Source organism: Pelodiscus sinensis, chromosome 1 (assembly GCF_049634645.1).
Source record: "Pelodiscus sinensis isolate JC-2024 chromosome 1, ASM4963464v1, whole genome shotgun sequence".
Lineage (NCBI taxonomy): Eukaryota > Metazoa > Chordata > Testudines > Trionychidae > Pelodiscus > Pelodiscus sinensis.
This window is the reverse complement of record NC_134711.1, coordinates 87,611,546-87,639,492: the sequence shown is the minus strand read 5'-3', so window position 1 is coordinate 87,639,492 and position 27,947 is coordinate 87,611,546. Positions and strand designations below refer to the sequence as shown.

Sequence of the window (27,947 nt, the reverse complement as noted above, 5' to 3'; positions counted from 1 at the left end):
TCGGTTACTACGTCACGGCAGCCCCAGTGCCCACAAGCTTCTGACGCCAGCTCCCGCCCCCAGTTGCCTTGGAAATATACACGCTGCCTGCGGTAAGGCTCTTAAAGGGCCACGAGCGCAGGTTACCCGGCGCAGGGGTTCGCACAGAGCCTGCCGGATGGCGGAGGCGCCGCGCCGTGAGGCCTACGTGACCCGGGGCACGGACATGGGCAGCACCGCGACCCCCGGGGCGGTCCTGCAGCGCTAGACGCAGGGCCCGGTGCCGGGCGCGCCGCCGGAGAGGTCCCTCCCTCAGCTCTCCAGGGAGCAATGGGGCCACCTCAGCGACTCGGCCTGCTCGGGGCGGGCGCGTGTGACGCGGCTGGGGAGGGGTGGGCGCGCGAGCCGCTTCAGCTTCCCGGAGCGCCCTCCGGCCCCCGGCAGCCGAGGTGAGTCCTGCCCCTTGCGCGAGGGGGCCGGGAACCTCAGCTGTCACCTCTCCGACTGGAAAACCGGGAAGTGTCCCGCAGAGGAAAGACCGGAGAGAACGAGATCACTAGGACGGTGGCAGAAGATGTTTAATAACCAAAACGGTTTTTTAAAAAAAATACAGCCCCTGGAAAGGCGGTGGCGGAGTGCCAGGATGAGTACAAAAGATTAGCACGTGGATGTTACAGCTACCAAAGGACATAAAAGGCAGTAAGAAGTGAGGCTAAAATACTTTGAGGAAGGAAAATGTAAGACCTTTTTTCCATTGGTGAGTTGTGTGAATAACAGATGGCCCTAAACAGGTTGAGGTGTTTTAATAATTTTTTTTCAGTCTTCACTAATAAAGATCGTGACTAGATATGTTAGAAAGAATACAAGCCAGAAGAGAAAAACAACAGGTTACAGTATTATGATAAATTAGATATATTCAAATTGTCAGGGCCTGATTAAATTCACTTCATCTTAACTTAAGGAACTCCGTGAGGCAAACTTGGCACCATTCTCTTTGAGAACTAAATACGTGAGATGTTGGACCTCATTGATCCAGCACTCTGGGGATCTTAGCAGTCCCCGATTAGGGAATTTGCTGCACCAGGGCAGGTCCCCTGCCTCTGGCTCTCTCTGCCTGCTGTCTTTCCCTACCGCTAGCTCCTTCAGTCCCCACTGCTGGCCTGGCGACACGGCTGCCCCCGGCCCTGCTGCCAGAACTGCTGCTCCAGTCCCACTGGCACAGCAGTGCGCAGCAGCACGCAGCCCTGGCCTGCTGCTGTAGCACCAATCCTGCTGCCAGCCAGCATGTGGCCCCAGATGGGCTTCTCTTGGTGTCCTTACTGCCAGCCAGGCTGTTGTGGCTCTGTCCCCACTGGCAGGCTGGAACCAGTCCTGCTCATGTTGCTGCGGCACAACCCTGCTGTCAGGGCAGCATGCACCTTACTGCACTACTGCCATTGGTCTGCTGAGGCTCTGGCCCCACTACCACCAGCCATGCCTTTCCTGGGTCTCTCAGCTGCTGGCCCTCCTGCCCCATGACTCTCTCGTCTGGTATCCTGCTGGACCACAGATGTTGCCAGACAAGAAAGTCCCAGTTTAGGGAGATGCAACCTGTAGTAAAATCTTTCCTTTTTTGTCCTCTCTTTTTGTAAACTAATAACAAAAGGGGAGGGGAAAAAGAGGGAAGAGATGACCACTTATTTAGCACAGAATCAAGATGCTGAGAGTGTAAACCAACAAACCAAAGGACATAAAATGAATACATTATTTCATTGGTTAAACACCAGTGCTAGGAGCTTGGGTAAAATAAGTAGATTTGGAATTCCTCATTTATGACTCTAAATTTGATAGTTAGTATTACTGAAACCTGGTGGCATGAGTTGTACAACTGCAATGTTAGAAATGAATGGTTATAAACTGTTTAGGGATCAAGTGGGCAAAGCAGCACAGGAGTGGCACTCCAAAGGGCACTGCCTGCTTCTGAGTTACTGATAACTTGGAAGAAATAATCTTAAATGCTTGTGGCTTGATGTTCAAGCAAATAAAGTACACAGTGGGCTATTGGTGCCTCTTACAGGCTACCAGTTCACAGTAAGAAACAAGGTGATTTGATTCTGATACATCTCTCTATACTGAATAGGGAAAAAAGCGCTCAGTTATATTGGATCAAAAATTGAATATGAACATTGAATATGATACAATTTCAGAAAAGGCAAATATTCTGTATCTTGTGTATTAACAGGAGAGTCATGTGTAAAACATGGGAAGTAACTGTTCCACTTTATGTGGTGTTGGTGATGCCTCAGGGGAGGTGTCCAGTTTGGGGCACCATACTTTGGGAAAGTTGTGAACAAATTCAAGAGAGTCCAGAGAAGAGCAACAAAGAAGATAAAAGTCTTGACCTATGAAGAAAGGTTTTAAAAATGAGCATGTTAAATCTTGAGAAGCAAAGACTGAGGGGGAGGAGATATAATAGTTTTCAAATATGTTAAGGGATATTATGAGGATAGTAATCTCTTGTTTTCCATGTCCACTGAAGGTACGACAAGAATAAATGTGCTTAGTATGGAGCATGGGACTCTTAGGTTAGATATTGGGGGAAACTTTCTAACTAAAAACGAGTAGTCCTATGGCACCTTAGAGACTAACCAAAATATATAGAATCATGAGCTGTCAAGGGTAAAACCCACTCTATGAATTAGAAATGCACTGGAATGAAAACAAGTAATATATAACAGCAGAGGTAACTGTTAATTGTAGGACCTGTGTTAATGAGACTAATTAAGCGGGTGGGTCATACAATTGACAGGCACTTCTGTTTTTATCTATGTCTATCTTGGTTTCTGTTATTTCCTTTTTGCGCAAAAAAACCCTTTTGCACAAAATCATTATACCTCCTTTTTTGAGGCATTAGGATCTTGCGCAAAAGAGTTTTTTGCGCAAAAAGGAAACATCCACTCTGCTTGTTTTAGCGCAAAAACCCCTTGCACAAAAACAGAGCAGAAGAGATTATGTAAATGAAGCACGAGAAAATGCCAATCTGCGCTTCATTTGCATTGCCTCTTCCGGCAAACATTGTAGTGTAAACGTAGCCTTAGCCCTTAAGGCAACAGCGCAGAAGTAAGGGTGGCATAATATGGCACAGGAAATAGTGTTGATAGTAAGTGACTGAATTACCGAAAAGTCTTTTTACAGTCCAGGACGCCTGCCCCTGGCTAAAGGACCTCCACCCCTCCAGCATATGGGGAGGATCCATTGAGCCCAAAAAAATCAAATGAATACTTAGGACAAGTAAAAAGAAAATAGACCAGTGTGATGGTCAAAGCCTGCCTGAGTAGGATACATGATTGGTATAAAAAGCTATTCTATTAGGCCACCTCATCCGGAGGCAGTCTAAAGTTGCAAATCAGTCTTTGAAATGTTGAACTTTGAAGCCAGGATATTGTGTCTTATTTATATTCACAGTCAAGCTTTAAACAACTTAGATGAGTCACAGTTTTGTTTTAAGCAGCCACCACACCCATCTGTAACATGAATATGAAGGATTATCCTTCATAAGGAATTCTTTTTAGCAAGACTTGAAATGGAAACTTCTGAATGCAAAGGCAATAGTTGTAAAAGAGCTGTGAACATTCTTGCTTGAGGCTTATAAGTAACACAGTGTACAAAATGTATATTATAGATATTTTCCCTATAAGGGATCTTATGCAGGTATTAAGCAAGCACAGTCTGACTGCTTTTGAAACTAGATGAGAATAAAACTGGGCAAATTCATACCAGAATAGACTGCTTATTAAGCAGTTAGTGATTGCTTCTTCAATGTCATCTTTAACTGTTACAAGTACTTCATTAATCCCCCAAAGCAATTCAACACATTTACAAACTACTGCACAAGTAACAAGATAAGAAGAGCTGTTAGGCTACATCTACATTGCGGCACTATTTTGGGATACTTCCAGTTGTTCTTTTAAACAAGATTTTGAAATAACAGGCTATTCCGACATCTCTGTAAATCTCATTCCATGAGGATTAAAGGATGTTTCAGAATTGCAGTTTATTTCGAAATACACTGAAATAAATTACTTCATTTGCGTAGCTCAAATTGCATAGCTTATTTCAAGCTATGGGTGCAGTGTAGACGTACTCTTGGGAACAAGCACTGAACAGTGTTCTTCCCTCCCCAAGAGAAAGGAAAGCTCAAATGAATATATGTAAACGGTCTCAATGAGAACCAAAGATTAGTGGATCCAAATCAACTTTGTGGGGAGCAAATGGAGTAGGAAATTAGGACTTAACTCCCGAGTTGCTTTCCCAGCTCTATGCTGAATTGCTGTAATATTTTAGGAAAAATCTCTCAACTGCTTTTTGCCTCAGTTTACCAATTTCTTAAACAGTTCTTTTATGCCTTTATTACAGGGATTTGCAAAGTGCTTTAAGTTATTTAAATGATGGACATTTTATAATGGCCAGAACCACAAAAGTACATGGATGGCGAAATCCCTATTCAGGTTCCATTGTTGTTATGCAATCCACTGCATCTTGTCTGCCACCTAAACTTACAGGCAATTATCCGACTCATCACCTCATTTTTGCAGTACAAGTTCTGTAGGCACAACCTCCGCAGAGCCTTCCCAAAAGCTTAGGGGACAGATCCCTCATCCCCTCCCCTTCCAGACAAGGCCCTGCCCCGGACAAGCTGGAAGCTGGAACAGGTTCTGATCTGCAGACCCTCCCTGTACCTGGGGTGGGGAAGCCCAAGAGTAGTCTCTAGCCTGTGTTCCTGCCCTGTGAACCTCTTCCCCCCCCAGGCAGGTGGAGGGTTTGGATCACCCCACAGCTCTTTCTCCATCCCAGCTCTGGCTGGGGCCTCAGAGCCACAGCCCAGTTATGGTAAGAGCAGTGGGGTTAGGGATCTGTGAAGAGTTATGACTCTCCACTTGCCCTGGACAAGGACATGAGCATCCCAAGCAAGTAGAGGGGCTGCATGGGTTCAATGTTCAGGCTCCAGCTGCCAGCCTGCCGGGAGGGGAAGGGAAGGGGTGACTTGGGAGGAAAAAGAGGGGTGTGGGCAGAAGGGCTTATGGAGAAAAATGGGGAGGGCCATGGCTCCCTTGTCCTGCCCTATTCTGATGCGAATGCCTAGGCATCTTAAACTTCAGCCACTGAGCAGGCACACTCTTGCCCAACTCTAGCTGACAAGGTGCCTGTCTCATGTATAAACTCCAGCACAATCCATGAACCAGGGGGAAAATCAGTGTTTGCTTAGCTTTCATGTGAGGCCCTACCTGGTAGGTATGCTCAGAGGCTGCCCATTTAATTGTGTCCCATTCAAAATCTGGCCACGGGATAAGATAGTGATGTCCACCTAAATAACTTTTAGCTTAGTGTTCAGAGTACTAACTAGGATGTGGGAGATCTACTATGTTCAGCTTCCCCCCTTAGGCAATGAAGAAGAAATTTTTTGAATTGGGGTTTCTTGCTTCTCAGGACAATTCTCTAACTGCTCATCTATGACTGCGGTTCTCAAACATATTGGTGACCCCTTTCATAAAGCAAACCTCTGAGTGTGACCTCCCCCCTATAAATTAATTTTTTTTATATTTAACATTATTTAAATGCTAAATTTATATCCCTATTTAAAATGAATGTACCTTTTCTTGCTGCATTTAAATGAAGATTAAAACACATTTTTATTGAATTGTTATAAGCAGGAAAAGTTTTTTTAAATAGTTACTGTTTAAAACACTAGAGCTATGTCTGTACTTGCAACTTCTTGTGAGAGAAATATGCAAATGAGCAGGGGTCGACAAATTATGGAAAACCCTACTTGCCAGACAAAAAAGGGACTCGCCACCCTCCCCCACAAAAAGTATTTTTTTAATGGCATAAATTCCTAATAAGAATAAGAACAGTAATTACTAATAAGTTATTAATATCTTATAAACCTCTACCTTTCTCTCTGCTGCCATGTCTCCTCCCCTTGCTCCATTACCTCCCCTGGTGCCTGCTGCCCCCCAACCCCTCATCCTCTGCTGTCCTGACTCCTGCCCTTCTCAATGCCCTCAGTCTTCCTGAGACCTGCCCCCTTCCCGCAGCCCTTCTCTCCCCCCGTGCCCACTCCTCCAGTAGCCCCACTCTGATCATGTGAGCTATGCCTCCTCATCCCCTCTCTTAACACCTCCCTCTACACACCTGCCCTGCCTCTCTCCTCTGGTGCTGGTCCCTCCCCTGCAGGTGTCTGCCCTTCTGCTTCACCCCCAGAATCCCTTGGCATGTGCACCCTCCTGGTGCCTCCCCCTTCCCTCACTGCCCCTGCCCCCTTTGCCCTCTTTTTCCCTGATACCCACCCCCTCACCACCCTCTGCCCCCGTTCCCCTCATGCCTCTGTGCCCTCACAGATGCCTTGCTCCATCCCCACCTTCCTCATGCCCACCCCTTCTTTCAAGCCTTCTCCTAGCACCTCCCCCTTCCTCTCTAGCTCCCAGTGCCCTTACCCTCTCCTCTCCCAGCATCACCCTGTCTCCCCTCCCACTGACACCTCCCCTCCTGCCCTTTTCTTCATTGTCTGCACTTGGCCCCCTGGCATTAGTCTCTCCTGCACCTTCCCCTTTCTTCTTATTATTCTTCTGACCTCCTCCCCTCAGCACAAGCCCCTTCCCCATATTTTTCCTCTCCCCTCCCCACAGCCCAGCCCAGTCCCTTCCCCTCCCCGGGGGCCAGCTCTAGGTTTTTTGCTGCCCCAAGCAAAACATTTTTGCTCGCCCCCCCCTTTTTGTTGTTGTCTTTTACAACTTTGCATTTTGCAATGGGGTTTTCTTTGTTTGTTTTCTTTTTTGTCTGGGCATTTTAGCCCTATAAATAGCAAATAGCATTTTCATTCGTTTTTTTCCATAAAGGCAAAGGCGCTTCAAGTGAACTCCCCCTTTCACTTGCTGCTGGGTCACAGCAGCCTTTTCCCTGCCCTGTCCAGCCCCTCCCTATGGGCAAGCACCCTTCACTCCTGACCCACAGGGGGAGCAGGGTACAGGGACAGCACAGAGCCAGAGGGGTGCAGGGATCAGTGGGAGAGTACAGGGGTGGCGCGGTGAATGGGAGGCACAGAGCCAGAGGGATGCAGGGATCGGGTAGCAGGGTGCGGTGGAAGCACAGGGAACAGGAGGAGCAGAGGGATTGGAGTCTAGGGGCAGTGCGGGGAATGGGCACCACAGAGCTGGGGGGGGGGGCAGAGATCGGGGTGTAAGAGTGGCGCAGAGCCAAAGGGTTGCAGGGAAGAGGGAGAGCAGGGAGTCTGGGGTGCAGGGGAACAGGGTCGGTGGGGAATGGGCAGCGCGGAGACAAAGGGGAGCTGGGGCCGTGGCAGGACTGCAGCCGGTAGGGCGGGCCCTGGATGTGCCACGCACTACAGCCAGCTCTCAGGGACACGTGGCTAGAGCCAAGCTGCCATGGCCCTTTAAAATCAACGGAGCCAGGTCACGCCAGCGTCCTGGCGTCCTGCCCCACCTCCTCGCACCAGAGCTGCACGCAGGCAGCCCGGTGGGAAGAATCGCTGCACTTCCCCCTTCCCAGCGGCGCTCTGCTCCTCCGCCAGCCGGTGGATCGGATGGGGCTGCGCCGCCCATAATGAGGGCTTCAGCCAGCCCGTCACAATGGCCCACCGGGCCAGTCCACCCCTGAACTCGCCAGCTGGAAAAATCTACTTGCCATGGGTGAGTGCATTTGTCGAGCCCTGCAAAGGAGGCTAAGCGTGGAATATCACCAAGCCTCATTTGCATACCTAATGAGCCACCATTTTTGCAGAAGAGGCTCTTGCGCTAGAAGGAGATGTCTACACTGCCCCTTCTTGCATAAGAAATCCCCTCTTGCGCAATGCTGCTACGCTGATTATTTTCAGGAATAAGGCATTGCGCAAAAGGGTTTTTCTTGTGCAAGAAGGGGCAGTGTAGACAGCTCCTGGCACAAGAGCCTCTTCTGCAAAAATGGCAGCTCATTAAGTATGCAAATGAGACTCAGCGATATTCCACGCTTAGCCTCCTTTGCATATTTCTCGCGCAAGAAGCCGCGAGTGTAGACATAGCCTAGAAGTGCAAAAAAATCTTTGACAATATCATTTTTCACATCAGCCACTCTTACTTCTGTACTGCTGCTTGCAGCAGCACTGTCTTCAGAACAGGGTGATTCATGACCTCCCACGTAATAATCCTGCAATCCCTTGAGGGCTTGTGACTCCCATTTTGAGAACTGCTGATTGATAGACTAGTCTGATGGGGGCTCCCTTAACCTCTTGTGTTTTGTAGCTACCCGTTTCTATTTTGTATTTGACTTATCCCATTTTTCCTCCCATATTCCCACTCATTGCTCCTTCATTTTTCACATCCCTGTTCTTTCTTGTCTACAATCCTCCTGTTCTTTTCAATCTGCCTCACGTCCTAATTCAGCCCCTGCCTTCTACACACGTGGCTATTTCTTCTGAGTATTTATATCCATTTCTGTTTTTTGGTGTCAAGAGAGCTAGACTACACTGGATAAGGAGAAGATTTGGTTTTGTTTGACAAGAGGTTGAGTATATAGTTGTAGAAACTCTTTAATATAAAGTATTAACCTTTAATTCTCCTTTGTGAACTACAGGAACTCCAACTCCACAGCTCTGTATCTTCCAGTAAGATCTCAGCCTAAATCAGAGAAGACTTGTTCTTTTTAATCTTAAAAATATTAAACACCAAACAGCAGCAAAGAAATGGTTATTCACCCTATAGATCAGGGGTGGGGAACCTTTCTGGGGGAGAGGACCACTAACCCACAGAAAAATCAGTCGGGGGCTGCACACAAGTAAGAAGCAAACTAAGAAGCCCCTGACTGAGGAAGAGAAAGACACTCCCCACATTCCCCTTGCACACCAGAACCTGGGGGTGGGGACTGGCTAATAGATTTTGCGTGCTCCAGCCCTGTGGGTGGGTGGCTGGGGTGGGCTGGAGCGCCAACACAGGCTCTTCAATGATAAGGCTTAGGGGCCAGATCCAAGCAAGCTGGGGGCTGCATCTGGCCTCCAGGCCGGAGGTTCTCCACCCCTGCTGTAGAACAAGTGTGATTCTTTGAGATTCATACCCCTATGGGTGCTCCATTCTAGTGGCACTTTTGCTCTCTTAATCTTTGATCAGAGGTTTCTCGTAGCAGTGTCCATTCAGGCCATGCGTGTGTGTTACTTGGTCTTGTGCTCTGTGGTGGTGTCATATAGCATTGTGTGGGTGAACTCATAGGGAAATATATCTCAAAGAACCACAGGGAGTTCTCTCTCAAAGCTTGACCAATGAGGATTTGAAATCCTCTCAAAGCCACTAATGGCAGATAAGGGAACCCCTGAATTCCTTTTCTAAGGAGGTATATCATTATCACTGACATAACCTTCCAAAAGATCCTTAGAGAAGTGATTGGCCAAAAGGGAGTACCCTGTACTGAAAATAGTCCTGCAAGACAGTAAAGTGTAGGAATCATTTGTAAGATAGGGGGATCACTATATGAAAATATGCCTCTGCTTTGTCTAGTGATGGAATTATTGCTGTGTTGCTATTTTGAATTTTTGTGCCTTCACAAAGGTGTTGATTATACTTAAATCTAGAACAGGTCTCTAACTGATACTCTTTTTTGGAATCACAAAATATCTTGAATAAAATCATTTTCTTATGTGCTGCATGGGAACTGATTCTACAGCAGCCAGGAGGAAAAGAGAGTACACTTTGGCTGTGTCTAGATTACACCCTTTTTCCGTAAAAGGGATGCAAATTAGACACAGCGCAATTGCAAATGAAGCGGGGATTTAAATCTTCCCCACTTCATTTGCATAAATATAGCTGCCGCTTTTTTCCAGCTCGGGGCTTTGCCGGCAAAAAGCGCCAGTCTAGACGGAGATCTTTCAGAAAATAAAGCCTTTTCCGAAAGATCCCTTATTCCTGATTTTAAGAGGAATAAGGGATCTTTCGGAAAAGGCTTTATTTTCCAAAAGATCCCCTTCTAGACTGGCGCTTTTTGCCGGCAAAGCCCCAAACCGCAAAAAAGCGGCAGCTATGTTTATGCAAATGAAGTGGGGAAGATTTAAATCCCCGCTTCATTCGCAATTGCACTGTCTAATTTGCATCCCTTTTACGGAAAAGGGGTGCAATCTAGACACAGCCTTCTTGTTTTAAGAGTAGTGTGTGAGAGGAATATCAGAAGAGGGATGGAATAGAGGGGCTGATGGGCAGGAGAAAAAGAGTAGATGGACACATGATCTCTGGGAGCTCAACAACTGGGCAGGACAAGATCTCTGCTCTGTTAGGGTATGTCTACACTACAGCACTAATTCAAACTAACTTAATTTGAATTACAGGCAGTCCCTGGGTTACATGGATCCGACTTACATCGGATCCCTACTTACAAACGGGGTGAGGCAACCCTGCACTAGCTGCTTCCCCCCAGCAGACCAGGGAGACACGAAGCTAGCGCCCTCCCCCAGCAGACCAGGGAGATGCGGAGCGGCTTTTCTCAGCAGACACCTCAGCTTGAAAATAAAGGACTGAGGGAAGTGAGGCGTGGGAGAATAAAACTGAGCTCTGGAGAAATGTTTGGCTAGAGTTTCCCCTACAATATGTACCAGTTCCGACTTACATACAAATTCAACTTAAGAACAAACCTACATACATACAAATTCAACTTAAGAACAAACCTACAGTCCCTATCTTGTACGTAACCTGGGGACTGCCTGTAGTTAATTTGAACTAAGCTAATTTGAACTAGCATGTCCACATTGAGTGGACCCTGAACCGAAGCTAAGGCTGTCCGGAACAGGTGCCGGCAGGGCATCAGGTTAGGACTTAGAGCATGGAGCTGCTGCCTCAGGCTAGCCGAGGGCTGTGCTTAAAGGGACCAGACCCCCACCCCGGACAGACAGTTCTCAGGGTTCCCCACTTGCTTGTCTACCTCGATGAGGGACAGCAAAGCAGTCCTGTCTTGGAGTGCCCTGAGTGCCCACACTCGGCACATCACAGCACTGTGCCATCAGCCCGGCTGCACTTGCCGCAGGCTCCTATCCGGGGGGGGGGAAGGGGGTCAATCAGGGAGCTGTCAGGATCCAGGAGACCCTGCAGGAGAGATTCCATCCCGAAGAGCCCGCAGAGCCACCCCAGTCCTCCCCATCGGGGGCTCGTAACCCATTCCTCCCTCACCTCCTTCCACTTACCCCTCCCTAGCCCCCCTTCCTGATGTACAAAATAAAGGACACCTATGTTCAAAAATAGAAACTCTCTTTATTTAACAAAACTGGGGGAGGGAGTAACCTCTGGGGAGACTGGGAAAAGGAGGTGGGAGAGGGGAAGAGAAAGGGTGGGAGAGAGGAGGGGGAAATCTGGGAGGAGGGAGCTGGAAGGGGGAAGCCAGGGGAAGAAGGAGGAGGGGAAGTATAAAACTATGGTATGCCATATCTTCAGTACTGTGTACAGATGTGATCTCCTCACCTCAAAAGAGATGTTTTGGCCATGGAAAGGGTTCAGAAAAGGGCAACTACAATGATTAGGGGTTTGGAACAGGTCCTATATGAAGAGAGGCTAAAGAGACTGGGACTTTTCAGCTTAGAAAAGAGGAGACTGAGGGGAGATATGATAGAGGTCTATAAAATCATGAGTGGTGTGGAGAGGGTGCATAAAGAAAAGTTCTTCATTAGTTCCTATAATAGAAGGAATAGAGGACAGCAAATGAAATGAATGGACAGCGGGTTTAAAATTAATAAGCGAAAGTTCTTCTTCACACAGCACATAGTCAACCTGTGGAACTCCTTGCCACAGGAGGCTGTGAAGGCTAGAACTAGAACAGAGTTTAAAGAGAAGTTAGATAAAGTCATGGAGGTTGGGTCCATGGAGTGCTATTAGCCAGGGGGTAGGAACGGTGTCCCTGGCCTCTGTTTGTGGAAGGCTGGAGATGGATGGCACAAGACAAATGGCTTGGTCATTGTCTTTGGTCCATCCCCTCCAGGGTACCTAGTGTCAGCCGCTGTCAGCAAACAGGCTACTGGGCTAGATGGACCTTTGGTCTGACCCAGTACGGCCATTCTTATGTTCTTATGTTCTAAGCTCAGGGTCAGGGGTCTCACTGGACCACCTTGATTTTCATGCAGACCTGCTCCTGGGTTTGCATGTGGCCTTTGGTGGCCAGGCTGGCAGCTATCCTGCCCTAGACGGCCACTTTTGTGTGCCAAGTGCAGAGGTTGTGGATGTTGGAGGCCTCCCCCCAAACCTGAATGAGGTCCACGATCTCCGCACTAGACCAGGTGGGCGCCCGCCTCTTGCAGTCCCGGGCAGGCTCCTGGGAGCTGCCAGCATGGTCCCGGGAAGAATTGGAGGGCTGGATGGCAGCGCGTGGTGGGCTTGTGCCGTGCTAGATGCAGGGTCTGCTGGCTGGGTTCTGGCAGGCTTGGAACTGGCACGGGCGCCGTAGCAAGACCGTGACCCTTTAAGGGCTGAGGGGCCGGGAGGGGGGCAGAAGACTTTCCCTGGTTGTGCCCAGAGTAGCCACCAGGGCAAGCTGGCAAGGGCTAGCCTCCCACTAGCTCGAATTAAGTGGCTACACAGCCCTTAATTTGAACTACTTAATTCGAACTAGGCGTTAGTCCTCGTAGAATGAGGTTTACCTAGTTCGAATTAAGCGCTCCGCTAGTTCGAATTAAGTTCGAACTAGCGGTTTGCATGTGTAGTGCCTATTAAAGTTAATTCGCACTAACGTCTGTTAGTGCGAATTAACTTTGTAGTGTAGATATAAGAGTTCCTAAACCTTCTCTTGTGAGCATGTCTGTATTCCCCAACACAGCGTTTCCTCTAATTTTTCCCATCCCTGAGCAAAATGAATTTTATGTGCACCAATATAGAGGTGTTGTGTGACATCACCTCCATGTTAGTACACATAACAAAATTCATGTGGTAGGTATGGGCCAAGAGGTTCTGAGTGTGGGAGGGAGCTCAGGGCTAGGGCAGAGGAATGGGGTACAAGGGTATGAGGACTCTGGCTGAGGGTACAGTCTATAGGATGGAACTGTGTCAAAGAGTTTGGGGTGAAAAAGGCTGCTCACAGGCTCCTGCTGGGAGAACTCCCACCAGCTTTCTCTACTCACAGCAGCACCTGGGCTGTGAGGGAAAGGCACCACACCCTGCTGTGGGGCTGCAGCAGCAGAATAGGTGCCTCTAGTCTAGCCCCTCTCCAGTTTCCAGCTGAGGATGATTTGGAGGTGGGGGTTGCAGCTGGCTCTTCAGTGTCAACAAGGGTGTGACCCACAGCCAAATGGGTGTGAAGGGACCATCACAAGCTATTGAACAGCAGGTGAATTGTAACCAAGAGATTTTCAGTTCTATGACAGGCAATTACACAAGCATGACAAAATGGGGAATGCTGAACTCTATGACTCAGCAAGACCCACCAGGACGTGCCTGGGCCAGCATCTTTCATGCAACATGAATTGAGAGTTGTTGCTTGTCACTAGTAAACATCATGAAAGACAGCCTAGGTTGGAGATTTATGGTGCTTCAGTGATCCCACAGTTCTAGGTTGTGCCTCAGTGATCTGATCAAAATAGCTAAACTAAATTACTACTACAAAAACAACTCTAATACATTAACTAAGGGTGGGGGGGGGGAACAGTTGAGCTAAAACTCAAAGTAGACAACTGCAAAGGCTCTGTTTTAAGCAGAGGTGATTCAGAAGAAAATGCGATATAACGACAGCATGTACAATGCAATATAACGACAGTATGGAATATGAGACTGCGTGATATGCATTTGAGGGCTGAACAGACACGACTATGAGAAATCTCAGATGAAAGGTGGAGGGGGGGTGTGCCAGAGCACCTCTAGTGGAGCATGCAGAGGGATACTACCTTAAGAAAAGAACGGTTACTTACCTGTAACTGTTGTTCTTCGAGAAGTGTTGCTCATGTCCATTCAAAATAGGTGTGTGCACCCATGCACCGCGTCTTCCGGAGCGTTTTCCCTAGCGGTACCTGTAGCGCCGGCAGGGCACTCCCTGGAGTGGCGCCACCATGGCGGGGCATAAGTACCCCTGCCGGTGCTGCCCCACCTCAGTTACTTCTTGCCGGACACTCCGACGAAGGGGAGGTAGGGTGGGAGTCGAATGGACATGAGCAACACATCTCGAAGAACAACAGTTACAGGTAAGTAACCGTTCTTTTATTCTTCGAGTGGTTGCTCATGTCCATTCGAAGTAGGTGACTACCAAGCTAACCCCACAGAGGAGGGGTCGGAGCAGGCATACCACCAGAGTCATGAAGGAAGGTGAACAATAAACGGATTTATTTGAACAATCCAACACTGATAAGGCACGTATTAAGAACAATGACAACAGGATATATTTACATATTTACATCACAGACTTGAGGACTGCAGAGCCCACTCCTGCATCCTCCCTGGCCTGCTGTGGTAGCGCATAGTGCGCTGTAAACGTGTGAAGGGAAGACCATGTGGCTGCCCTGCAAATTTCTGTGATTGGTACCTGGGCACCAAAGGCCACCGAGGACACCTGCACCCTGGTAGAGTGTGCCTTCACCCTGGGTGGGGTTTTACCAGCCAGTTGATAATATTCTATGATGCATTGCACCCCCCCATCTTGATAGCCTTTGTGTCGAAATAGGCGACCCTTTCACCCTGTCCCCAAACGCAACAAACAATTGTTGTGATTTACGGAACGGCTTGGTTCTGTCAATGTAGAACACTAGCGCCCGCTTGGCGTTCAGGGAGTGAAGCACCCACTCCTTAGAGGAGGCGTGAGTTTTTGGGGAAAAAACCGGGAGATAAATCTCCTGGGACAGGTAGAATGGTGATACCACCTTCGGGAGGAAGGCTGGATGAGGCCGTAGCCTTACGTTGCCATGTGAAAAAACAAGGTAGGGCGGGTCTACAGTTAGCACCCTTAGTTCCGACACCCTTCGAGCCGATGTAATGGCCACAATGAAAGCAACCTTCAATGAAAGGTGCTGCAGGGAACACGTGGCCAGCGGTTCAAAGGGGGGTAGCATAAGCCTGTGGAGGACCACATTGAGGTCCCAGGTGGGAAGCGGGGCCCTCACCGAGGGATACAACTTTTCCAAGCCAGTAAGAAACCTTTTAACCACCGGGTTAGAAAAAAGGGAGACTCCTGCCGTACCAACATGGAAGGCGGAGAGAGATGCCACATGGACTTTGACAGAGGAAAAGGATAGGCCACTAGACCGAAGCTGGAAAAGATAGTCAAGAATAGTTAGAATAGGAGCCAAGGACGGGTGTACTCCTCTCTGGGACGCCCAAGACGAGAAGCGCCGCCACTTGGCAGCGTACGACCGTCTAGTAGAGGGTTTCCTGCTACTGAGGAGGACCATCTGAACCTCTTGAGAACATTCCCTTTCAGGTTGGCTCAACCACGGATAAACCATGCCGTTAGGTGGAGAGACCAGAGATCCGGGTGAACCATGATCCCCTTGCCCCAGAGTTGAGTTAGCAGGTCCCGGACTGGAGGGAGTGCTATGGGGTCTTGGATAAGCATGTCCACTAGGATGGGGAACCAGAACTGTCTGGGCCACCTGGGGGCTATGAGAATGATCAAGGACCAAAAAGTCCTCGCCCTGGTCAATACCCTGGAAATTAGGGGAAATGGGGGAAAAGCATAGAGAATGCCCTCTGGCCACACGGTCATCAGGGCATCCCCCAGGGAATATTTCCCCAGCCCCAGCAGGGAACAGTAGTTCCTGCACTTGGCATTGCGTGCTGAGGCAAACAGGTCTAGGCGGGGATAACCCCACCTGCAGAAAACCTGGCGGAGAGCAGAGTCCTTGAGTGTCCACTCGTGGGCTCCAAAGGATCTGCTCAGCGTGTCTGCTAGCAGGTTTTTGCACCCCAGGAGGTATTCCGCCTGAGGTGTGATATCGTGCGTGACGCACAAGTGCCAAAGTCACAGGGCCTCTTTGCAGAGGGGAGGCGAACGCGCCCCACCCTGCTTGTTGAGATAAAAGACCGCTGCTGTGTTGTCCATACGAACCAGGATCAAGCAGTGGGAGAGCCGTGGCAGGAAGGCTTCGCAGGCTCTCCTCACCGCCCGCAATTCCCGGATGTTTATGTATAGGGCTCGCTCGGAGGGAGACCAGAGGCCTTGAGTCCTGTGCCGCCCCAGGTGTGCTCCCCAGCCCAGGTCGGATGCATCGGTGACCAGCATCAAGGAGGGGGGAGGGGCATTGAAAAGAACCCCATTGCGTACCACAGTTTCCTGGGTCCACCATAGGAGGGAGTCCAGAATTTCTGGGGGCACCATAATTATCGAGTCCCAAAGACCCCTGGATTGGCTGAAGGCCCTCGCCAACCATGCCTGCAGGGGTCTCATCCTCATTCTGGCATGGCGGACCGTGTACATACACGCCACCATATGGCCCAGGAGCCTGGAGCAGACCCGGGGGGTCGTGATAGGGGACCAAGTTAACCCCGAGATCAGCTCCACTATGGAGAGGAACCTGCTCTTGGGCAGGAACGCCCTTGCCACCCTTGCATCGAGAAGGGCTCCCACAAATTCTATCTGCTGGGAGGGAGTCAGGGATGACTTTTCGACATTTATCATGAGTCCTAACCTTAGGAAAAGGGCTCTTGTGAGTGCCACGTGAGCTTCTACCTGCTTGTACGAGCGACCTCGGATCAGCCAATCGTCAAGATACGGGAACACGTGCACCCCGTTTGCGGAGATATGCAGCAACCACCACCATACATTTTGTGAACACCCTCGGTGCCGTACATAAACCAAAAGGGAGCACCACAAACTGAAAATGGTATTGGCCCACCATAAACCTGAGGAACCTCCTGTGGCTGGGCCTGATCGCCACATGGAAGTACGCGTCCTTGAGGTCGAGACTTGTGTACCAGTCCCCTAATTGTAGCACTGGGATGACCGATGCCAAGGTCACCATTCTGAACCTGTGTTTTATGACCGCCTGGTTTAAATTTCGGAGGTCCAAGATGGGGCGGACTCCTCCCTTCGGTTTGGGGACAACAAAATAACGGAAGTAAAAACCCCTTCCTCGCAGATGCGGAGGAACCTCCTCTACTGCTCCTTTTTCGAGGAGCGCAGACACCTCCTGGCACAGGATGTGTTCGTGAGGGGTGTCCCTTACTAAGGACAGAGAAGGGGGTTTTGAGGGCGGTGGGCCCAGGAATGGGATAGAATAGCCTCCATTTACTATGTTCAGAACCCAGGCATCCAATGTTATTAGGGCCCATGAATGGGCAAAAAGGGATAGCCTGGCCCCAAACAGGGGGCCAGGGCGGGAGACTGGTACGGGACTCTCGAACAGGGCATCACAATTGGGGCTTGCCCTGATGGGAAGGACCGTGGGGACCTCCCCGCTGGGTATCGGTCCTGGGGCGACAACGTCGACCCCTAGCCCCCTGAGGGTGTGCAGCCGCCCCGGAACCTCCACCGGAGGCCCGGGAGCGGCGCCTCCAGTAATCCCCACGGGGGACCTGGGGCTGCGCTCTCCCCTGCTGCCTATAGGGCAGCTGCCGACGCTGCAGGGCCGGCGTGTGGATGCCCAAGGACTTCAAGGTGGACCTTCTGTCCTTTAGGGTATGGAGCCTAGAGTCAGTGTGCTCTGAGAACAGAGTTTTGCCTTCAAAAGGCAAGTCCTGTATCGTATGCTGCACATCCGGGGGAATTCCCGAGACGTGGAGCCATGCCCCCCTGACGCATAACGACACCAGTTGCCATCATGCGGGCTGCTGAATCCACAGTGTCCAGAGACGCCTGGAGAGCGGTTCGCGCGATGACTTTACCCTCCGAGGCAACGGCCGCGAACTCCTGACTGTCCTCCCTTGGGAGTCTGTCTCGGAACTTTTCGACGGCCTGCCAGGTGTTAAAAACATACCTACTTAGCATTGCCTGCTGGTTCACGATGCGGAGTTGTAGTGCCTCTGTGGTGTAAACCTTACGGCCCAACAGGTCCAGCCGCTTAGGCTCTCTCGCCTTTGGAGAAGGACCGGGCTGAGGGAGTCTTTCCTTTTGGGCTGTAGCCTGCACGACCAAGGACCCGGGGATGGGTTGTGAGTACAGGTATTCATGCTCCGAGTGTGGGACGTAATAACGCCTCTCGACCCCTTTTAAGGTAGGGGTCAAGGTTGCCGTCGTTTGCCTCAGGGCATTAGTAATTTTTCACACCGTTTTGTTACGCGGTAAGGCCAACCGCGTAGGCGCATCTTCCGTGAGGATGTCTACCATTGGATCCGTGTCCTCGATGACAGGTTCCACCGGAACGGCCAGGTTGGAAGCCATGCGGCGGAGCAGATCTTGGTGCGTGCAGGCATCCATTGAAGGCAGACTCGGTGCAGGGTCTGCTAGTGCCTCGTCCGGAGACGACGACAAGGACTCCTGAACTGGCACAGGAATGGTTGTCGCCAACTGCGGTGCCGGTTGGGCAACTTGTGCTCCCGATGGGTCCGCCTCCAGTGCCGGCGATTGCAGTGCCGCTGGATCGGGTTGCGGCGCCCAAAGAGGGGAGGGAGGGGCCCGGGACAGGCACGCCGACGGTTGGGAGCGATGCCTTGAAGTCTCCGACCCCAAAGAAGGAGGCAGCTGACCTTGCCACTGATGGTAGGCCCAGGGGGTCCAAAAGGGCCACTGCGGGTGCGGAGGCCACGTTTGCTGAGTGTGGTCCCTCCGATGTCTGGACCTGGACCTGTGGGCCGAGGATGCTCCCAAAGACCCCGATCGGACGGAGACAGCATCCGAGTCCGAGGAGTAATCGGACTCCGGCCAGGGTGGAGCCGAGGAAGAATGCGGGGCAAACTTGGCCATGGACTCAGGCTTACCCGCATGGGTATGGCGGGGCCACACTATCTGTGGAACCGGGGGACCCATGCCCAGTGCCGGGAGGCCCGCTGACAGTTGCGGCACCGGGGGACCCAGACCCGGTGCCGAGGATTCTACGGAACCCAGTTGCGGCACCGGGGTGCTCAGGCCCGGTGCCGATTGCGTCGCCAGCAGTTGCGGCACCGGAGTGTCCAGGCCTGGTACCGGTTGAGACGCCAGCAGTTGCAGCACCAGGGTGTCCAGGCCCGGTGCCGGTTGAGTCGCCAACAGTTGTGGCATCGGGATGCCTAGGCCTGGTGCCGGTTGAGACGCCAGCAGCTGTGGCACTGAGGCGCTCAGGCTCGGTGCCGATTGAGATGCCACCATTGGCTGCGGTACCAGGGTGCTCAGGCCCGGTGCCGGTTGAGTTGTGGCCAGCGGTTGCTGCACTGGGGTACCCAGGCCCGGTGCCGGGCGAGACCACTGCATTGATGCCGGTGCAGATGAAGGCACGGAGACGGATGCCGGCTCCTGGGTGACCTCCATGGAGGAGAGAGATGTCTGAGTGGATGCCACATGGCTACGGAGATACGGCACCGGTACCGCCAGCGGGGAGCTGGCAAGGAACTCATCTGCAGTGAAGTTCGCGCATGGCTGGAAGCTACCTGAGACTGACGGCTCAGCATCAAAAAGGGAGCCGAAGTAGCGATCGGTACTGACCCCACATGGGATGGTCCCGACGCATAAGCCACCTTAGCATGCCGACCTGGGCCATGCTGGGGCGAAGCCGTAGCCAGCCGAGCCTCCGACAATGGTGATCTCGACCCTTCCAAGTCGACCGAGGATGGAGGGGAGGTTGTGAGGCTAATAAGGTCCTGCGCCGCTTCAAATGTGTCCGGTGTGGACGGGCGGTGTGGAGGCAGGTGACCAGGACTATCGAGGCCTCCTTGACGCCGACGGTGTGCCGGAGGAGATACGCGCACCGGTGAGCCCACGCTGCGGTGCCCGACCAAAGTTGGCTTCTTTGAAGGGGACCTTCCGCGGGACTTCTTCACCCTCTTGGACGGAGGAGAGGGAGACCGGTGCCGAGACCTCGATGCTGACGCACAGTGCCGGTGTGGAGCCTCCCGCGTGGAAGCCGGTGCGCTGCACATCGCAGGCTGCTCCGGTGGCACCGGTTGAAGCGCTGTCTCCATGAGGAGAAGCTTCAGGCGGGAAACCCTTCCTTTTCTGGTACAGGGCTTAAAGGACTTACAGGCAATAGCCAGATGAGCCTCACCCAAGCCCTTAAGGCAACTGTCGTGTGGGTCGCCCCTGGGCATAAACTTCCTGCAGTCAGCGCACGTCTTGAAGCCTTGCGGCCCTGGCATTCCTTACCCCCAAGGGGGAAGGAACAAAACAAAGAACTTAACTATCTAACTACAAGAACTATTTACAAACCAATGTGAGAACGGGAACCATTAACTAACAAGGGGTGTGTCTAGACTACATGCCTCCTTCGACGGAGGCATGTAGATTAGCCAGATCGGAAGAGGGAAATGAAGCCGCGATTAAAATAATCGCGGCTTCATTTAAATTTAAATGGCTGCCCCGATCTGCCGATCAGCTGTTTGTCGGCAGATCGGGGGAGTCTGGACGCGATGCCCCGACAAAGAAGCCTTTCTTCATCGACACAGGTAAGCCTCGTGAAACCAGGTTTACCTGTGTCGATGAAGAAAGGCTTCTTTGTCGGGGCATCGCGTCCAGACTCCCCCGATCTGCCGACAAACAGCTGATCGGCAGATCGGGGCAGCCATTTAAATTTAAATGAAGCCGCGATTATTTTAATCGCGGCTTCATTTCCCTCTTCCGATCTGGCTAATCTACATGCCTCCGTCGAAGGAGGCATGTAGTCTAGACACACCCTAAGAGACTAAGAGAGATAGAGACGCTCCAACGTCCGTCACCGCGGTAAGAAGGAACTGATGTGGGGCAGCGCCGGCAGGGGTACTTATGCCCCGCCACAGCGGCGCCACTCCAGGGGCGCCCTGCCGGCGCTACAGGTACCGCTAGGGAAAATGCTCTGGAAGACGCGGTGCACGCGGTGCGCACACCTACTTCTAATGGACATGAGCAACCACTCGAAGAAGAACTTTCTAAATCAGGGTTACTCAATACATGACCTGTAGGCTGCATGTGGCCCATGTCCCGTTTGTCTACGGCCCATGGTGTGGTTTGGGTTTACACGGGACTCAACATGCAGCCTGTGGGTGGGATCCTTTGAACATGGCCTCCACTGGGAACACGTTCCAAAACGGCAAGGCATATCCCAGGCGGAGTGAGCATTGAAAGACGCAAGCGGACAGGCTGGCTGCAAGAGACAGTTACAGGATATCGGCGTTTCTAGCCCAGAAGGAGGAGGTGCTGGGAGTGCTGGAGCATTGTGGGAAGTGCTGGCTGTTTAGCCTTGTGGGCAGAGCCTGAGAGGTGCTGACTGGCTCACACTGGCCACGTTTGGGTCCAGCACCATGGCTTAAGATGTATTGTTCATATTCATGCCTGTCAGTGTGAAAGAATCCATTTGCATATATTTGCATACATATTTGCATTTATATATAACCACACTTAAGTTGCAGCCCTCGGCCTGCGCTGAGTATCACTGTGGCCCTCAGGACTTCCAAAGTTGAGTATCCCTGTTCTAAACTAAACCTTTCAGATCTTCTTTATACATTATCAAGCAAAAAGTTCAATCCCTTCCTTAATTCAGATCATCTTTATTATCAGTACATAGACTTGCTCTACACTAGGGATATAAACTGTGCTGGAAGACATGTTAAGTAACACTTTTCTTTTCAAACAAGTTAAATTCCTCTTAACAAATATTGTAAACAAAGACTAGCATGTATAAAAATGTAGTTGGCCATATATCAACATTAGACTGTTACACTCAGCTAAGTCATTTAAAAACAAGAAATATTTTAAGTATGACAATTATTGAGATTCTAATTAAGTCACAAAAATACAGTTCTTAAAAAGAAAGTTTAACGCCCATGAATTAACACTGCCTGACTGTGAAATAACACATACACTTGGACTGAAGCTGAGATGAAACTAGGAGACAGTCTTGTTGAAAATCTCTGGGTAAGGATAAAAGACATAAAAAGCAAAGACAATATCATGGTAACTGTCTACTACAGACCACTTAGGAAGAAGAGGTGTATGAAACTTGTTTTAAACAACTAACAAAATTATCTAAAGCACAGGACTTAGTGGCGATGAAGGACTTAAATAAAACGGCAGGGCACAGACTATCCAACAAGTTAATGTAATATATTGGAAGCATTTTTTTAAAATTTCAGAATGTTGAAGAAGCTACTAAGGGAGAGGCTGTTCTAGATTTGATTTTGACTAACAAAGGAATTGGTTGAGTATTTGAAAGTGGAAAAAAGCTTGGGTGAAAGTGATCATGAAATGATAATTCATGATTCTAAGCTAAGGAATGGTAGGAGGAAAGATGGTACAATACAGATACAGGCAATCCTCGCTATACGTCTAAGATACGTTCCAAAAAACTTGGACTTATAGCGAAACAACTTAAAAGCGGAATTTATTTTTTCCATGGCTGACTTCCATTTAAGCAAATTGGAGGGAGTGTTTCACATGACTTATAGTGGGGAATGGCATCAGTTCCTACAAACGTCAACGACTTTAGTGTGGAATTGATGCATGCTGGGGCAACTTATAGTGGAGATGCCCTGTACTAGATTTCAAGAAGCAAGAGTTAAGCAAACCCTGGGAGATGGCAAGTAAGATCTTATGGGAAGCGACAATAAAAACTGTTCAAGGGACTTGGTAGTTTTTCAAAGAAACATTATTAAGGGCACAAGAGCAAACTATCCCACTGCATGGGAAATAAGGCAAAAGACCACTTTGGCTTAACCAGGAGTTCTTCGATGTTCTAATGATCAAAAGAGAGTCCTACAAAAAGTGGAAACTAGGTCAAATTACAAAGGATGACTATAAACAAGCATATAGGGCTAATATTAGAGAGGCCAAGGAACAAAACAAGATTAAACTAGCTAGAGAAGGTGTCAGCAACCTATGGCTTGCGAACCAAATACGGCTCTCTAGGGAGCCAGATATATGGCCCTTCTGGAGTCCCAACTCAGCCCCTCCCCCTTGTTCCCCCCCACAGCAAGAAGCCTGCACTGACACTACAACCTTACGGTCTCCCACAAAACTGGAGGATCAGCACTGGCTTCCGGGGAGGGGAGTGGAGGTAGAAAGCCCTGAGGCTCTGTGCCAGATCCAGCATGCAGGGAACAAGCAAAGCAAAAAATGTCTCAGTGTGCTGCAATTTTTCCTTCCCTCCACATGCAGGAAACAAGCAGAAAAATGCTCATGCACATCACTCCTTTTCATCCCTTCAGGAAACTTCCCTGGAGGATTCCTCTGTGAATCCTTCTTGGAGGCTTCTGGGGAATGGAACAACAGGCATGTTAAACAGTGCCTGCCATGTGGCACACAAACAAGTAAGTGCACCACCGCCCCCTCATGCCCAGACCTCAACCCGCTCACTCACTCCTCTTGGCCAGACAGCCCCTGCCCCCTGGCCAGAATCCCCAAGTCCAAAATCCTCCCTACCCCGTCCCCTGGCCAGACACCCTCTGCCTTTCACCCCTGGCCAGAATCCCCCGGCCTCCTCCCCTGGCTAGAATTCCCCACTGGCCAGGCAGCCAGCTTCCTGCCCCCAGCTCGCTCTTGTCCTCTGGCCAGACCTTGAACCCTCACCCCCTCCTACATCCTACCTCCTCCCACCTAGATCCTGCACTCCCACATCCCTATCCCATTCACTGATAGCCCTGTTCCGCACACATAACCCTGCATTTTGGCCCCACCCAGAGCCATGGGGGGCCCACAAAATCTACTAATCCTGGATTCCCAGAAGAGTAAATCTAACCTGAGGCCTTGACACTCAGTCCTCCCTGCCCCCTCCCCATTATGGGGCTGGAGCACCAAAGGTGTGAGGTGGGGGGACGGGGTCACATCAGTGAGGATTGGGTTGGGGGGAGGGTTTGCTTTTCACTTGTGTGGTCCCCGACTGATTTTTGTGTGGGTCAGTGGCCACCAACTCAAAAAAGGTTCCTCACTCCTACCATAAATCAAGACAATGTTGAAATCTTTTGTGTTGGACATTATATTTTATTTTATTTAGAAACTAAGCCTGGCCAACAACCCTCCAACTGGGGCTCAGCCCCCATCTGGCTGCAGTGTCATAACATTCCTGCACCTCCCCCCCCACACCAACCCTGAGTCCATCATACACCAGAACCTCCCGTCCTGAGTCCCTCATATCTCCACATCCCTTGACTCCTGTACCCCCACATCTCCAGTTCCCTGCCACAACACTCTTGTACTTCCACACACCCCAACCTTGTGCCCTGAGTCCATCATACACCCAATCTCCTGCCCTGAGCACCTCATATACCCCAACCCAGTCTCCTGCACCTCCACATCACCAGCCCCCTGCCATAAGATTGACAGAAGACAGCCTGATTGTATACATTAAGTTGGATTTGATCAGTTATGATGTAAACTTCAAAGAAGTGCTAATCTATTAAAAAAGAAACAAAGACAACCTGGGGAATTATAGGCCAATCAGTTTAACTTCAGTAATCAGAAAGATAATGGAACAAAGAATTAAGTAATCAATTGCAAACACCTAGAAGTTTACTCACCTGGGGCAGTAACTGAGGTTCTTCGAGATGGTTGTCAGTGCAGGTGTTCCACCTTAGGTGTCTGAGCGCCGCTGCACTTCTAATAGAAGATTTTAGATAGTAGTGCCTACAGTCAGCTGCCCTGCGGAGTAGCCAGTGCACGGTTTGAAATAACTATTCCGCATGCATAGCCAACCATCTCTTCAGTTCCTTCTGCCCTACACATGGGAGATTCCAAAGCAGAGGGGAATAAGGATGGGTGGTGGAGTACCCACTGGAACAACCATCTTGAAGAACCTCAGTTACTGCACCAGATGAGTAACCTTCCCTTCTTTGAGATGTGTCCCTGTGGGTGCTCCACTCTAGATGATTATGAAGCACTCATCATATTTGGTAGAGGGAGCTTCGGGAGACCTGAATTGGTTACAGAAAATACTGTTCGGCCAAACAGAGTATCAAAAGCGGACTAGGTCTTGATGGCATAGTGGTTGTAAAATGTATGTGTTGAAGCCCAGGTGGCAGCTCTGCAGAGGAGGAAGGTATGCCCTGGAGGAAGGCCATGGATGCTGTCATTGCTCTTGTGGAATGAACCTAAATGGCTGCTGGGGGCTCCTGCTGGAATATGCTATACACAAGGGCTATGTCTAGACTGGCATGATTTTCCGCAAATGCTTTTAACGGAAAAGATTTTCTGTTAAAAGCATTTGCGGAAAAGAGCGCCTAGATTGGCACGGACATTTTTCCGCAAAAGCACTTTTTGCAGAAAAGCGTCCGTGCCAATCTAGACGCAGTTTTGCACAAGAAAGTCCCGATTGCCATTTTCATGGTCGGGGCTTTTTTGCGCAAAACAATACCACGTTGTCTATACTGGCCCTCTTGCGCAAAAGCATTTGCGCAAGAGGGCTTTTGCCCGAACGGGAGCAGCATAGTATTTCGGCAAGAACACTGACAATCTTACATGAGATTGTCAGTGTTCTTGCGGAAATTCAAGCGGCCAGTGTAGACAGCTGGCAAGTTTTTCCGCAAAAGCAGCTGCTTTTGTGGAAAAACTTGCCAGTCTAGACGCAGCCAAGATGTATGCATCCTGAGATCCATCTGGATAGCCTCTGTTTTGAAATAGGTAGACTCTAAGACCTCTCTGTGGTTGAAATGAAGAACTTTGGAGATTTTCAGAAGGGTTTTGTGCATTCTAGGTAAAGGGCAATTGCCCCGTGGATGTCTAAGGTATGCGAGGCTGCTTCCCTGCTGTCCTTGTGAGGTTTAGGATAGAAGACTTAGTAAGTAAATTCGGGTGTGCAAGGAAGACTACCTTATCTTTATGAAAGACAGTGTAAGGAGGGTCCGTCATGAGAGCCCCTAACTTGCCTACTCTATGTGCTGATGTCATTGCCACAAGAAAGGAAACTTTCATCGAGAGATAAGCAATGAGCAGGTGGCCAGCAGTTTGAAAGATTTGCCTGTTATTACTCTCAGCACTAAGTTTAAGTCTCATGCTAGCGCTGGGTCTCTCACTGATGGAAACATTGTGTAGGCCTCTGAGAAAGCACTTCATCAATGGGTGTGCTAAGATGGAGTAGTTGTCTATGGGGGGATGGAACACTACATTTGCAGCCATGTGCACCCTGATAGAGCTAAGGGAGAGACCAAAATGCTTTAGACAAAATAAGTATTGGAAAAATGTGTGGGAGGTCTGTGGATGTTGGTGGACATTTGTGTTCAGAGCACCATACTGTAAAACTATGCCATTTATGTTTATATATCTTTCTTGTAGTGGGTCTATGGCAGTTCATGATGACCTCCCGTACAGATGCAGGACATGCAGTTTCAGGAGGAGTCAGCCAGCCAGAAGCCACACCTGGAGGTGGAGAGCCTGTACCTTGAGAAGATGTAGCTGTCCGTTCTTTTGTGTGAGCAGAGATGACACTGGCAGGAAGCACCACAGAGAAGCTAAACTCATATGTAGCAGGTACAGATACCATGTTTGTCTGGGCCTACCGGGGGGCTATGAGAATGACCCAGGCCTTGTCCTGTTTTATTTTGAGAATTACCTGTTGAAGGAGTGAAAACATGGGAATGCATATAGCAGGGGCATTTCCTATTTTACACTGAATGCGTCCCCTAGAGAGTGGTGGCCTATCACTACCCTGGAGCAATAGTTGCAGCATTGGGTGTTCGAATGAGTTACGAACAAGTCCACTGCGGGGAATCCCCACTGTCTGAACAGAGGAACCAGCACCGAAGAGTTGAGTTCCCATTCGTGGTTCTGTGGAAAGTGTCTGCTGACGTTGTCTGCCAGCACATTTTCTTTACCTGATAGGTAGGTTGATTAGGTGGATGTTTTGTGGAATGCACCATGCCCATAGAGCCGGACTCACCCGGGCATGTGCAGATCCCAGGGTGCTGCCTGCCCCATTCATGCATCCCTGACTGAGACAGAGGCGAGTGGAGAGAGAGTGAGAGGCAGGAGGGGGAGAAGAGAAAGAGAGAGATGGAGTGGAGAGAGAGAGGCAGGAGGAGAAGAGAAAGGAAGAATAAGAGGCAGGAGGGGGAGAAGAGAAAGAAAGAGACGGCAGAAGGTGGAAGAGAGCTGAGAGAGAGAGAGAGAGAGGGAGGAGGAGGAGAGAGAGCGCAAGCGCTCAGGAGAGAAGACTGACGTGGAGGAGATACCTGAAAATCCCGTCTTATGACGGGCTAATTGGCTAGTTGAAGGAGATGGTCCAATTTATGCAGGAACACATCCTCATGAGAGGGGTCTCTGCAAAGGGATGTGAGAGAGGGGTAACTGAAAATGGAATACAGTAATCAGTTAGAATAATTTCTAGCACCCACCTATCAGTGGTGATGCTGGGCCACACTGAATAAAATGAGTCTAGTCTCTTGCCAAATGTTGTGGATGAGGTGGATTGCTGCCGTGCAAATACTGGGGCTGTCAGACCCTCGACCAACACTTCAAAAGGTCTGATGTGAAGTGGATGGTTGTGGGGCTGATGTCTGATTGGATGTCTGTCTATGCCTATTTGGCGTGGTTGGCACTTTTTCTCGTATTGTCTATTCTGTTGGTTAAAAGGCATTGGTCTGTATCTCTGTGTAAGCGACCTTCCCTGATTTCTTTTTATGACAGGGTCATGGATGCTGAGCATCTTGAGCATGGCTTGTGAATCCTTAAAAGTGTCCAGCGAGGCATCAGAGGACTCAGCGAAAAGTTTAGTGCCCTCAAAAGGCAGATCTTCAACTGTGGACTGCAGCTCGCAGAGAGCTGCGTCCATGAGGCCCATTTCATCACCACTGCCAAAGAGATGGATCTAGCCGTCATGTTGGCCAAGTCTAATGTGGCCTTTAGGGCTGTTCGGGAGACTAGAGCACTCTAATTGATATTTGATTTAAATTGCTCTCTTTTGTTGTCTGGGAGGAATTCAATAAAGGTTGTCTACTGGTCAAAAATGTTGTGAGTGTATTTCACAAGAAGAA

At 49.9% G+C, this 27,947-nt stretch overlaps 1 long non-coding RNA gene across 2 annotated transcripts; it reads left to right on the top strand.

Annotated features, from left to right (window-relative positions):
* The first annotated feature begins 45 nt into the window (after nt 1-45).
* On the top strand, nt 46-27,920 carry LOC112546549 (uncharacterized). Of its 2 annotated transcripts, none has more exons than XR_012905674.1 (3): nt 46-716; nt 26,251-26,445; nt 27,601-27,920. It is a non-coding gene; the product is annotated as an uncharacterized LOC112546549 (long non-coding RNA). The 2 variants fall into 2 exon arrangements; XR_003090267.2 differs by having other exon boundaries at nt 53-736.
* The last annotated feature ends 27 nt before the right edge of the window (nt 27,921-27,947 follow it).